The sequence below is a fragment of the Drosophila ananassae genome (genome assembly GCF_017639315.1).
Source record: "Drosophila ananassae strain 14024-0371.13 chromosome 4 unlocalized genomic scaffold, ASM1763931v2 tig00000241, whole genome shotgun sequence".
In the NCBI taxonomy this organism is placed as follows: domain Eukaryota; kingdom Metazoa; phylum Arthropoda; class Insecta; order Diptera; family Drosophilidae; genus Drosophila; species Drosophila ananassae.
In genome coordinates this window covers 730,369-744,506 of record NW_025319047.1, presented here as the reverse complement: position 1 = coordinate 744,506, position 14,138 = coordinate 730,369, and positions in this window count along the sequence as shown.

The window sequence follows — 14,138 nt, the reverse complement described above, 5'->3', positions numbered from 1 at the left end:
TTCCTCTAGCAGTGCACAGATCTAATAAGCGGTTTGAATTTGAGCTATTTTTACTTCCTACAACTAATACCATGTCTACAATTTCAGCTAGCTTTTTAACAGCATTTTGTCTATTTTGCGTTGCATAGCATATGTCCTTTAAATCTGGACCTGTTATGCCTGGAAACCTTAATTTTAGGGCAGCAATAATGTCACGGGTATCGTCGATGCTTAACGTGGTTTGTGTAACATAAGATAAATTATCTGGATCTTTAACCTTTAAATCATATACATCCTGCAAAGTTTGCACTAAAGTGATAGGATTGTTTACTCTTCCCCTAATTCCCTTAACTTCTGGATGGTTTTCATGCCCAATGAGAATTAATTCTTTACCACTGTTTTCATACCTTTTTGCTTCTTTATGCACTTTGTTGACTAAAGGACATGTTGCATCAATCACTTGAATACCCTTTCTTTTTGCCTCATCTTCTATATTTTTTGACACTCCGTGCGCGCTGAAGATCAGTATTCCTCCATTATCTTCAATTTCCTTGATACTGCTTACAAAAACCACTCCTTGTTTCTTAAAGTCCTCTACTATATATTTATTGTGAACAATTTCGTGTAGCACATAAACTTGGCGCTCGTTTTTGTATTTTTCTAAAGTAATAGCTAATATGTCCACAGCTCTTTTTACCCCGGCACAAAAACCTCGTGGTTCAGCTAAGATGATTTCCATTTTTGTCAAATCAAGTAAATATGCAAGCATTACTTAAAAATAAGCTCCGCTCACTGTGTTTTATAGTACCATTATTTATATTTTATATAATAATTATTTTTCGCATATTCTCTTTAACATTTGATCAACTTACTACTTCAGAAAATTTTAGAAAAGATAATATAGTACATAAACAACCCGATATTTTAGATAGAAATGGAGTGGTAATAGCAACAAATGTGCCCACAACATCACTATATATAGATGCAACCAAAGTAAAGAATCCGGAAAGTATAGCAGCACAACTGTGTTCTACTTTGCATGACCTCGAATACAAGAACTTATATAGAGTACTTACTTCAGAAAAGAAATTTGCTTGGATAAAGCGGCACTTGACTCCAAAAGAATTACTAGCGATCAAAAACGCTGGTGTACCAGGAGTAAATTTTTATGACGACATAAAGCGTATATATCCTCACAGTAATTTATTTTCACACGTGCTTGGTTACAATTGCATCATAAGTAGTGGTGGAATAGTGATAAATTTTTAGGACCAGCAATACTATTACAAGCTTACAGATGGATTGCTGACAGCCGTGATAATAAGACAGGTGAAAGACTTGATGTTTTAAACGACCCATTCAAGTTGTATCGTTGTCATGCAATAATGAATTGCACAAAAACTTGTCCTAAAGGACTTAATCCAGCAAGAGCAATAGCGAAAGTAAAACAGCTCATGGTAGAGAGAGAAGGAGTTTAAGTATTATCTTTTGCATTCTTCGTAAGAGAACAGCAAACCTTCCGAAGCGTAGGGTATTGTTAATACCCTGAACGCTTTTCCGTTTGTGAAGTGCATCGTATCATCGTACGATTCAAATAATTTTTTGAACAACTCATGTCTTTGGTTACTAATAGTTTGAAAATCCTCTTTTTCTAAAAGCTTTTTAGATTCGAAGAGGTAAAGCATAACTTCGTGATAAGTTGGGTAAGATGCCAAAAATTTTGGGTCAAATTGAAAGGTTTTTATAAAAGCATTATTATAAAATTTTAGCTTTTGATTCTTACTATATATTACTATAGCAACCGGTAACCTCTCAAGCAAATTTTTCTGTGTAGCTAAATCACTGTTTAATTCAGTATATAATTTCTCTGCATCACTAACATCTTTCCCATACATTACTATGCTACCAGAACCTTGTATTGGAATTTTAACAAAATCGAAAACCTTAGGTTCGTTCTTATAAGTTATGACATGTCTTCCTGGTTTTGTGCTATGAGCGCTACCGGTAATAGCAAATTTCTTAGAACCATCTACATATTTATCATAAAACAAGTTATAAAATTCCACCTTTCTACTCTTGTTATATCTTAGTATTGGAAATGGTAAAGAGTTGAAAACGTTTTTATAGCTCTCCACTTCCTGTGTAAGCTTACTATTTTCTAACTCAAGTCCGTTAGCCTTTATCTTACAGTCTGAGACATTCCTTATCCATAACAGCACACCTATCACATTGTTAGAATCATCTATTATGCTTCTACCGTAACATATGCAATAAACCTCACTGTCTTTTGACTTTAAATCTAGAGTAAAAGATTTATTTATTTCCTTTGCCTCAACAAAATTTTTGATTAAGCTTTCTGATTGCTCAAAAAAATTCACAAACTCATTAAATGAGTAAAAAACAGTATTAAGCAAAATTAGTAAATTGGGAGAGAACTTTTCTATACGTTTTTTTGCATCCCAAATATAAAACCCATCATTCACAGTATCAATTAAATTATTTATGATAACATTTTGATGCTGTAAGTTCTTAATCTTATTACTAATTTTTAATTTAGAATAAGAGAGAAAGAATAATATTAGAATCAATATTAAAACCACTTCATACAAAAAAAACATAGCACTTTTAAAACAAATGTAAAAATTTGTAACCGCTCAGAATTATGCTGAAGAGGTATATAAGTAAAGATTGCCTAACATTTGAAAGCCCAATCTCTTATAAAGGTTCACAGAAGATTTCATACAATGTGCTACTATATATTTGCATTCAAGCTGTTTAGCTATCTTTATTCTTTCTAAAACCATTTGGGTACCTATTCCACGATTCCTGTAAATTGGTAAAACTCCATCACTATAAAAACCAGCTACGCTATCTTGAACATAAAGACCGCATGTCCCAATAATTTCATTATTTAGTGTTACAAGAAAAAATCTTAATCTTGAGTTCTTATCATCATAATTTGATAATCCGCGAAAAAATGTGCTGACAATTCCAACGCCATGATAAAAAATTTTAGAAGTGTGTAGATCTAACTGTTCTAAGAGGTTGCTACCATTCACAGCATTTAACCTCAAGTTTGGAATAACATCAGCAGGTAAAAAGTAATTTTTCATATTAAGTAAAGCTTTTTTTGGTGTGCTAACGTGTTTTATTTCACACTTTTCTAAAATATCTCTTATTTTCATATGTGAATTTATTACCAATGTTGCTTCTATATCTCTTGTTCTGAGATAATCTAGAGTTTTTTGTATAGAAAGCTCGGTACATTGATCTCCACAGAACACAAAATTAAATAATGACTCCCTGGTACCATTTATTGTAAATATGATGTTATCAAATTCATCGTGTACTTCCCACTCAGATAAATTCGCTGTGTACAGTATATAATCCTTTAGATTTTGAACAATTAAGCTTGAATAATAAATTTTTTTATCCATTAGTGTAACTACTTTGTAGTCACTAATTACAGTCTGAAACCTTGCTCCAGGAAATTTCATATGGAGAAATTGCTCGAACATCTCAGATTCGATCAAGTGCCTCAGTATTTCCTTTTTATCTTGTGAACTCAGCGTATAGGTTTGATTTTCGATCTTTTCCTGCAGCCACATCCTCTCCTCATAAGAGGAGATATGCATAAATTCAAAACCGATGTTCTTGCAGTAAATATCTCTATAGATTCCAGCGTCACTTGCCGGATATAGATTCGAATATTTCTGATAATCTACTTCCTTATTCACATTGGGTGATAACGGATTAAGATCCGCAAAAAAATGACCGTAAGATCTGAAAAAATTTGCTACTGAATCATCCACCTTAGTTACATGTTGTGCACCGCAGGTCTCCGCTTTATTAACTTCTAAATTACTTGAAAAAATTCTGTTCCAATCTTCCCCGATTGATTTATCGCCCTGCAGATAACGGCTATACATCTCTTCTACAAATTCTGCATTATCACCATAAAGGCAGCTTAAACTCGACATAATCACTATAAAAAGTATCAAATACTTATAAGTATAACTTAAGTTTTTTAAAAAAGAACTTTTTTAGTTTCTATACGTCATACCGCCGCGGTATCTCTTAACATAGATCCCGCTAACACGTAGCGGGATGACGATTGTCAGGGTGTCATTCCAGCGCGTGACGCTGGAATCCAGTTTTTATTTGCAGCCTACTTGACTCGAAGCTAAGTTTTCTGGATCCAAATAGTCAAGGCACTGGGATGACAAAAAAAGGAGCACTGGAATGACAAAGCTATAGGTTGCAAGCGAGACGTCATACCGCCGCGGCGCTAACAAGAGATCCCGCTAACACGTAGCGGGATGACGGTTGTCGTTTAGCTATAAACATTAAGAAATTTACTAAGCGAAAAAAAAGGCAAAAGAAGCCCCGTGGTTGGCTAATTACTTACATTATACTTTCAAGTATGGCGTTTTTTTATTCTAAACGCTTAATAACCGCGATTTAGCTGCTTTTTAATGCAACTAACCTTTAGTCATAAATGTTTAAGAAATTTACTAAACAGAAAAAAAGGCAAAAGAAACCCTAGGGTAGCTAGTTATTCACTATCCATTTTTAAGTTGGCGTTTTTTTATGTTTTAAACGCTTTATAAGCGCGTTTCAGCTTATGTAGGTAGAAGTTTTATAAAGACATAAGGTGCACATAGTGCAAAAAATTAAACATGAGACGCCAGATACGTGAGTTTTTTTGTCATTTAATCTGTACAGAGAAGATAAATAAATAGCTTCACTTTCATGATAAGGGGGCTGACGGAGTTTGTCAAGGAAGTTTTTTCGTTTAATCCGTTTCTATGAGCTACTTGGATGACGAGGTTACATATTTATGGCAACCTCATTACCTACGCTCAAAAAGTTTTTCAATATCACTGAGTTTCATTTCTATATAAGTTGGTCTTCCGTGGTTGCATTGCCCGGAATATGGTGTTTTTTCCATTTGTCTCAGCAGCTCATTCATTTCATCTAACCTCATTTTTCTACCCGCTCTAATTGATCCATGACAAGCGATAGTGGCCAATATTTTGTTCACTTTATCTTCTACTGGCAATGTATCTTCTATTTCCGTTAATCTATCAATTATGTTAATTAGCATCTCTTTCACATCTATTGCTCCCAAAATTGCAGGGATTTCTTTTACTATCACTTTATTCTCTGATTTGATTTCAATATCAAAACCCATTTCAAATAACTTATCTTTATAGATTTCAATCATCTCCATTCCGGCTTGATTTTTGATTTCAACCGTTTCAGGAAGAAGTAGTTTTTGTCTTTTTATACTTGATTTTTGTTTTAGGCATTCATATACTAATCTCTCGTGGGCTGCATGCTGATCGACTATAATCAATTTGTCTCTTACCTCTGCAATAATATAAGTATTATAGACCTGACAGCGTGCAAACCCGAGCGGGTGGCTCTCTATCAAATCAACTTGCTCTAACACCTTTTTTTCTAGAACCATAGCCTCCGCTTGTGCTGGGAATTTCTGTATGCCGGTATAATCAAACGATTTTGACTGTTCTGATAAGCCTTTTGCTTTTTCATTTGGAGAAGCAAATTCTTTTATTAGTTGATTTTCAAAAGGACTTGGCCTTCTTTCATTTTGAACATCAGGTTTATCAAAAGGATCTGGCAATGTTGAATCCATTTTCTGGTCATGCGCTGGAAAGGTGCCTATCCTTCTTGACAATGCTTTAATTAATCCTCTTGTCATTATCTCATATATGAGCTTCTTATTCTGAAACCTTGCTTTATGATTACACTACTGTAATCAGTGACTACGACACTGCCTATGACAATTGCAGCCATTATGACTTGGCTATTGCTATTGGACTACTTGTTGTAATGAATGTGATACCAGTTGAAAAAGTTCAGTCTTATATAATCATGGGTGAACTGGCTCTTGATAGCAGAGTTATTCCAGTTTCAGGTGTGCTGCCAACAGCAATTAATGCAAAAAAGGACAATAAAGGAGTAATTTGCCCGAGAGGAAATGGTGTAGAAGCTGTATGGGTGAAGAATGTTTCAATTCTGGCTATAGAGAAATTAACTGATATTATCAGACACTTTAAGGGTGAGCAATTAATTCAGCCAGTAATTTTTAATTATAGTGATGCACCCAAAGAAAAAAGATTGGTTCCCGATATGAAGGATATCAAAGGCCAAGTTGTTGCAAAAAGAGCAGCTGAAATTGCAGCAGCAGGTGGGCATAATATGCTTCTTGTTGGCCCTCCTGGTACTGGAAAATCAATGCTTGCTAAGCGCTTTATAGGATTGCTGCCTGATTTAACCGAACAGGAGATGATTGATGTTAATATTATTTCCAGCATAACAAAAACTGGTAATGAAATATTCAAAGTAACTCGTCCCTTTCGTGAACCTCATCATTCATGCTCTATGCCAGCGATGATAGGGGGAGGAAAGAATGCAAAACCTGGAGAAATTACCATACCATCTCCTTTCACATCAGATGCTTCTGTGCAAACAGCATCAGAGCACGATTCACAAACCGTTAATCCCTCAGTGAGCAAGAGTTCTGTAAAAGAGAAGCTCAACACTGAGCCGGACAAAAAAGATAACACGCCTCAACCACAAGAAAATCAAAAAGAAGAAGGGTTTTTGAGTCTTCTGAAGCGCTTTGTTAAGAAAATATTAGAAAAATTTTTAGGTGAAGGTGAAAAGGATGTAGAGAATGCTCGTGGCATGAAAGAAGATGCTCAAAGAGATACGTCAAATAACGAAGAGCAACAAAAGAGTAAGCAGCTTGATGAAATTTTAAAGGACAAAAGTGTAAGCGAGGGTTTGAAGCAGGCAACAAAGCTTGAGAACCCGGCAATAACGCCTGTTAATACTCCTAAAGTGAATGAAGTAAACACGGGTCGTGAAAGGTGATCCGCTTTCAAGCTTCATTATACCGCCACGAACCGTCATACCGCCGCGGTATCTCATCCGCTAACAAGTAGCGGGATGACGATTGTCAGGGTGTCATCCCAGTGTCCCTATGATGTCATCCCAGTGCCCTGACTACTTGGATCTAGCAAGCTTTGCTTGCAAATAAGTCTAATACGCGTCGCGTTTTATGCCAAAACACAATTGGAGTTACATGCAAAATAGATCCCAGTGTCAGCTACTCGGATGACAAAAAAAGGAGCACTGGGATGACATCATTTGTTGTATTTAACAAAGTTCGTACTTAGCTTCATGTTAGCTATAAACATTAAGAAATTTACCAAGCGAAAAAAAAGGCAAAAGAAGCCCCAGCTAATATCTATTTTAGAACATTGGCGTTTTTTAAGTCTTAAACACTGCAATTTAGCTGCTTTTAAATGCAACTCACCTTAGTTTAAATGTTTAAGAAATTTACTAAGCAGAAAAAAAGGCAAAAGAAACCCCGTGTTAGCTAGTTGTCACTCCCTAATCCTGCAAATTGGCGTACTATACTGTCTTAAACGACTTATAAGCGCGTTTCAGCTTGTGTAGGTAAAAACCTAGAAATATTGTGAAGACATAAGGTGCACATAGTGCAAAAAATTAAAAATAAGACGCCAACTACGTTGTTTTCTTGCTGTTTAATCTGCACAGATGAAGATAACTGAATACCTTCAGTTTCATGATAAGGGGGCTGGCGGAGTTTGTCAAGTAAGTTTTTTCGTTTCTAACGGTTGTTGCCAAAAACTATGCAAGAAGTCTATTGACAGGTGATTAAATTATAATGTAGCCTATCGCCGTATATCCGGGGGTGGGTTGTTGTGAGGCTTTTTCACTTTTTATTCTTGTTAATGTGTTTTTCTCTGTATTACTATGCGGGTTTTATATTTTCGCCCTGCCCAAAAGCTACGGTTTGCTTTTCACCTGGAGAAGATTGTGCTGTACCGATAATCAACGTAATAGATCAGTCTAAAAAATCTATCTTAGTTCAAGAATATACATTTACTCTTGGAACAGTTGCAAAATCTTTGATTAATGCTAAAGAACGCGGTGTTGATGTTAAAGTCATCTTAGATAAATCGCAACTCTACTCAAAATATAGTGTTATAAATGAATTATTTTCAGGTGGAGTACCAATTTGGATCGATGATAAGCCAAAGATTGCTCATAATAAGATAATGATTATTGACAATCAAAAAGTCATCACAGGGTCATTTAACCTTAGTAAGACAGCTAAAAAAGGAAATGCTGAAAATTTATTAATTATTACAGATTATCCTGAATTGATTCAGCAGTATGTGAAAAACTGGGAGGCACGAATGTCACAATCTTACAAATACGCTCCCAACTAATCGAGAGCGCTTGCTCAAAATCAGTTTTAAAAACAGCAAGGGAGAGCTTTTTTGATTGATTGGCATAATGATTATGATATAATGAACTAAAAATTTAAGGAATAAAGTAATGGATTATATAAATGATGCTGCCGGTAGCTACACTGCTATTCATGATTTTTTTCAAAACAACGGTGTTGGAGATTACAAAGTTCAATGCAATTATGGTGGGGTGCCGTATGCTACTGATGAGTACGTGCATTCTGGCGATAAATTTTGGAGTAATAATTTCATAGACTCACATTTTGGCAGGGAAATAAAAATGTATCCTCAAAGTGAACTTTTAGCTAAAGAATATGCTGGAAATACGTTGCCAGTTTCAATATCACTAGATAAGGATTTAATAAAAATGAAGGAATGTCAGAAAAAAACGAAATTTGTGGAACTAGAAAGGGAGTCAGGTGATTTAGTGCATGATAAGCAAAAGTATGTAAAGTGTTACACAACAAAGCTATCATATGATGATGTACATATTTACAATAACGATAAAGTTTCAACATTTAGCATAAAATACGACGTGCCAAATGATCCGAAATACAGTTTAAATATAACATTTACAAAGGTTAATGATAATAAACCAGGATTTTGGCAGAAATTTAAAAATATGTTTTAACGTGACCATTCACTGGTTTTTACTCAATCAACCAACAACAGTTAATATCAAATTTTTATAATTAAAAAATATGCTATTTTTTAAAACTTTCATTCTCCTTGACTCTGTCAACTTCCCCTGACAAATAAGTAAGTTAGAAAGGTAGCGGTTTATTTTATCTCTTACTTTTGAGATAAATCTGCCATCAACTAAATGTTCAACTTTAGTGTCTTCTATGATGGGAAACATTAGTTCATACCTATCTTTTATCGCTTCTTTGAGGAAAATCTGAAACAGATTAACACTTTTAGAAAAAACTCTTTCTGCTCGCTGATTATTATGTATTCCACTTAATAGAGCATAATCTTGTGCACATCCACGAAACTCACTATTTATGAAACGTGGGCGAAATGTATAAAAAAGCTTGTCCTCTAGATCCATATCATTATTAAACATACTATTTTTTCGCAACGTCCACAACAAGTTAATGTGATTCAATATTTCTCTCACTTTATTACCATCAAATTTTTCATCTGAAAGCACCCGTAGTATTTCATTCCGAGAATTGAATAATTTACTATTTAAAAGTGCATGAGTTGCTTCGGGATCTTTTTCAAAAGCAACTATTAGATTATCTAAAATATTTTTATTTTTACTTTTATCACCCAAGCAATCAAAGAATGCTAAAACTTCGTCAACATTTGCACAGTTTTCATATAGCTCGGTACTGCAGATTTTTCTAAGGACTCCAATGGGGATGCCCCTGAACTTATAAAACAACCTATTGTTTGCTAACAATAAGTGCAGATTACTTATATCAGAAGCTGCTGTTTTAAGATCAAAAATTTCCCTTAATCCCAAAAAAGTGCTATAGCCATTGCATTCTAATGTATGTGGCAGAACATTGTTAATATCATCAATATGTTTTAAATTATCAATCATATTTTTATCTTCCAACATTGAAGTGAGGTTATCAAACTCGCGTTCACTCATCTCTTTACGCAAAAAATATTTGATTATTAGCATTAAACTAGATTGTGCGCCCAAGTTAGAAGATAAATTATCAATTAAATCCTTTTTTAGAAACAACTTTTTTAAATTGTCTTGCATTACCTTCTTACTGTAGTACCCATTGTACTCATGTCCAAGAAATATGGAGAGGTATTCAGCCATTTGCACAGCAAGTATTTGTTTGTTTCTAAAGGCATCAGACATGTTTTTTACTAAGTCATTATTATCAAACAAATCTATAACATTGGATAACCGCGAAATGCACATATATTTCGGGTTTCTCACTGAAGATTCATTTAACTTGAGCAGTGTTTTAAGTAATCCTATGTCAATATCATTAACTACTTTAATAAGCTTTTCATGTGTGTTATAAATTTCATACAGACGGCGTTCACCATAACTATCTTTTTGGATTAAAGGTTTTAAGTTACTTAGGCCTAAATAATCGAATATGATTTTTGATTTCTCTTTATCGGAAATCTTAGTAGTGACATCTGTCACAAACTCTAGGTGTGTTTCATAGAAATGGAAAGGTGTATCATCTTGTATACTAAAGTCGTTATCTTTAAGAAGTGCTACTAATAGTTTTCTATTACTATCTTTTATCTTAAAAAAAGTTTTAGAGTCTTTTATATATGCATAAAAATCCATATTATGGAATTGAGTAATAGATAAGCTAAAAACTCTACTAAACTTAATTCCTTCCTTAATTCGCAAAGACAAAAAGAACTCAGGAAAAAGTGTAATTTTTGCGACTGTCAACAAAGTACTAATTGATAAATGTAGCACTAGAGCTAGCATTGCACATGGCAAATATAGCACTACTAATGGAGCAATAATAATATACTTTAATGCTTTGTTTATACTTTCTGTATTCCAGATGTTAAAAACCAAGAGACTTAATGCTACAAATGGAGCTGCTGCTATAAAGAACAGTGCTATAAGTGGTAACATTATAGCTTGATATAAACGTTTTCTTATGTGCTTTACTGCCATTATAGTTTCGTAATTACTACTTCAATTAAACATACTTTAAGAATCGAGCTTTGTCAATTTTTATGTTAAACTGTTTAGTACTCACAATCTCGTTTGTGAACCTATAGCTATATATAACGAATGAATTTTTTTATATATTGGTTATTAGTATTTTGTATTTCCTGAACAGTTCCATGGGAAATGATCTCCCCTTCATATAATACTGCTATTTTATCAGCTATTTTAAATGCACTATGAATATCATGTGTAATCGTGATAATTGTAGGGTTAAGATCTCTAGATAATTTTATTATTATCTCGTTTACTATATCTGACATAATTGGGTCCAATCCTGAAGTTGGTTCATCCAAAATAATGATTTCTGGATTGTGTGCAATCGCCCTTGCAAGTGCCACTCTTTTTTTCATTCCACCTGATAGCTCTATTGGAAACATATCTGCTATGCTTTCCTCCAGTCCAACATCATTTAACTTCTCGATTGCTAGCTGTTTTGCCTCTTTTTTGCTGATATTAAAGCGCTTTTTATAATTAAAAGATATATTTTCCCACACTGTAACGTAGTCAAATAAAGCGGAATTTTGAAATAAAACCCCAAATTTATTTTTGCTTTTACTATTTATTTTAACAGACCCTGAGTCTGGAGCAAGCAAGCCGATAATTGTTTTTGTTAATACAGATTTGCCGCTTCCTGAGCCACCAAGTATGACTAATGATTCCCCTTTTAATATATCAAAATTTAGATCTTTTAGTACTGTCCTATCATCAAAAGATAAGCTTAAGTTCAATATTGATATTATGGGGTTACGCATGTATCAAAGTAATCATGTAGTTTGCTAAAATGATCAGTATGGACGATAAAACAACAGTTGATGTTGTAGCAACACCTACTCCTCGTGCACCTTCTTTGCAATGGTAACCGTAATAGCAGCTTGAGACAGAAATTATGGCGCCAAATACAGTTGCTTTTATTAGCCCAGTTATAAAATCATACGTATTAAAGAACTGAGCTGTGTGTTTAATGTATATATTTAAATTGTGGTTAAATTCGAAGACTGCAGTGATACATCCTCCAAATATTCCTATTAAATCTGCACATACTGTAAGTATGGGAAATACTATGATTGACGCTAAAATCCTTGGTGCAATTAAATATTTAAAAGGGTTGATGTTCAAGGTTGTAAGTGCATCTATTTGCTCGGTGATGCGCATTGTACCAATTTCTGCTGCAACTGATGATCCAACCTTTCCTACCATTATTAAGCTGATCAAAACTGGTCCTAACTCTTTAATGATAGTGATCGTAACAAGTTTGGGTATTATCTGTTCTTGGTTAATTAATGGGTCACTCAAGCTGCTTTGTAAAACTATCGCCGCTCCTATGAAAACTCCAGTGAGCCCAACAATTGGCAGAGAGAAAAAGCCTATCTCTATAATTTGTCTTGCTACGTTGCTAAAATAATATGGCGGCACAAGGCAGTGGTATAGAGATTGAATAAAAAATATGAATGCACTACCAAGCCTTAACAAAAAATTGATAAAGTACCTACCAATTATTCTAACACTATTTATATCAAAAAAGCTCACTTTGTATTCATTTTAGCTAGAGGTTAGTCTTACTGATTTTATTAAAATTTTTATTAACTTTATCGCAAAGTATAGCTGAGATATGTTTTAAGTTCGATATACTTGATGTTTTAATTTATAGCTAACCCAAGAAAGGTTTCCCTATGTCATACCGCAATTCATTCGCGGTATAGATTCCACTAACTGGTAGCGGAATGACGGTTTTTCAAATTGTAGAGCCACTTTAGCTATAGAACTCAATTACATAAGCAAACCTTACTTATTTTACTATCCCTGTTTACTTCCTGTAAAAAACATGTTACTAATGAATTGAATTTTGTAGTAGAATGGAGGAAGTTTTGGCAGTTCCAAAAAGAAAAAAGTCAAAGTCAAGGCGTAATATGCATCGTTCTCATCATGCTATTGAGCCTAAGAATGTTGTGGTATGTTCAACAACTGGGGAATTCATGTTGCCTCATAACGTAGCAGTTGATGGCAGTTACAAAGGAAAACGGGTTTTCATCAAGCAACAGGCAGAGTGACTATTATGATATGTTATCTACGGTCAATAATAATATAGTTATTGCACTTGACGCTATGGGGGGAGATTTTGCGCCTCTTTCCGTAATTCATGGTGCTGGTTTTTTTTTAGACAACCTTGTTGACCCAGGCATTAAAGTTTTTTTTCATATTTATGGAGATAAGGAAGAAGTATCTCCTTTGCTTTTGAAATATAAAAAAGTAAGTAACAATTCTGAATTTACTCATTGTTCTGACAATGTCCTTGCAAATGATAAGCCATCTTTTGCGCTGAGACATCGTAAAGACTCAAGTATGAAAGCTGCAATTGTTGCAGTGAAAGAAGGTAAAGCTTTCGGAGTGGTATCTTCAGGCAACACCGGAGCGTTGATGGCAATTTCCAGATTTGTTTTAGGAACATTACCAAATATTTATCGTCCTGCTATTGCCTCTATCTGTCCCACTAAGACAAAAAGCTTCGCTTTGCTTGACCTTGGTGCAAATGTTGATTGTAATGCCGACTCATTATTTCAATTTGCGTTAATGGGTAGTATATTTGCAAAAATAGCATTAAAAATTGACAATCCTGAAGTTGCTTTGCTAAATATCGGCACAGAAGAAGTTAAAGGTAATGACTCAGTGCGCGGCGCTTTTGAGTTGCTTAAAAACGCTCCAGGCATTAATTTCAAAGGGTATATAGAGGCAAGTGAATTTTTAGAGGGTAATATAGATGTGATTGTTGCTGATGGTTTTGTTGGCAATGTAATGCTCAAAACGGCTGAGGCAACCGCTGGTACCTTTATCAATCTAATAAAGCAGGAAGTATTCAATTCGTGGATAGCGAACATGCTTGTTGGTATATTGTTAAAATCCAAACTAAATAAAGCTTTAACGCGTTTTAATCCCAAAATTAGAAGTGGAGCTATGTTTTTAGGGCTGAATGGTATCATCATTAAAAGTCATGGAAATTCTGATGCTATTTCTTTTGCCCATGCCATAAAATTTGCAGTAAATGCAATTAGTGAAAATTTAAATCAAAAGATAATTAACGGGGTAAGTCATATTGAATAAAAGTTTCATATTAAGCACTGGATCTTACCTACCAAGAAAAATGTTGAGTAACAACGAAATTGCATCGATAGTTGAGA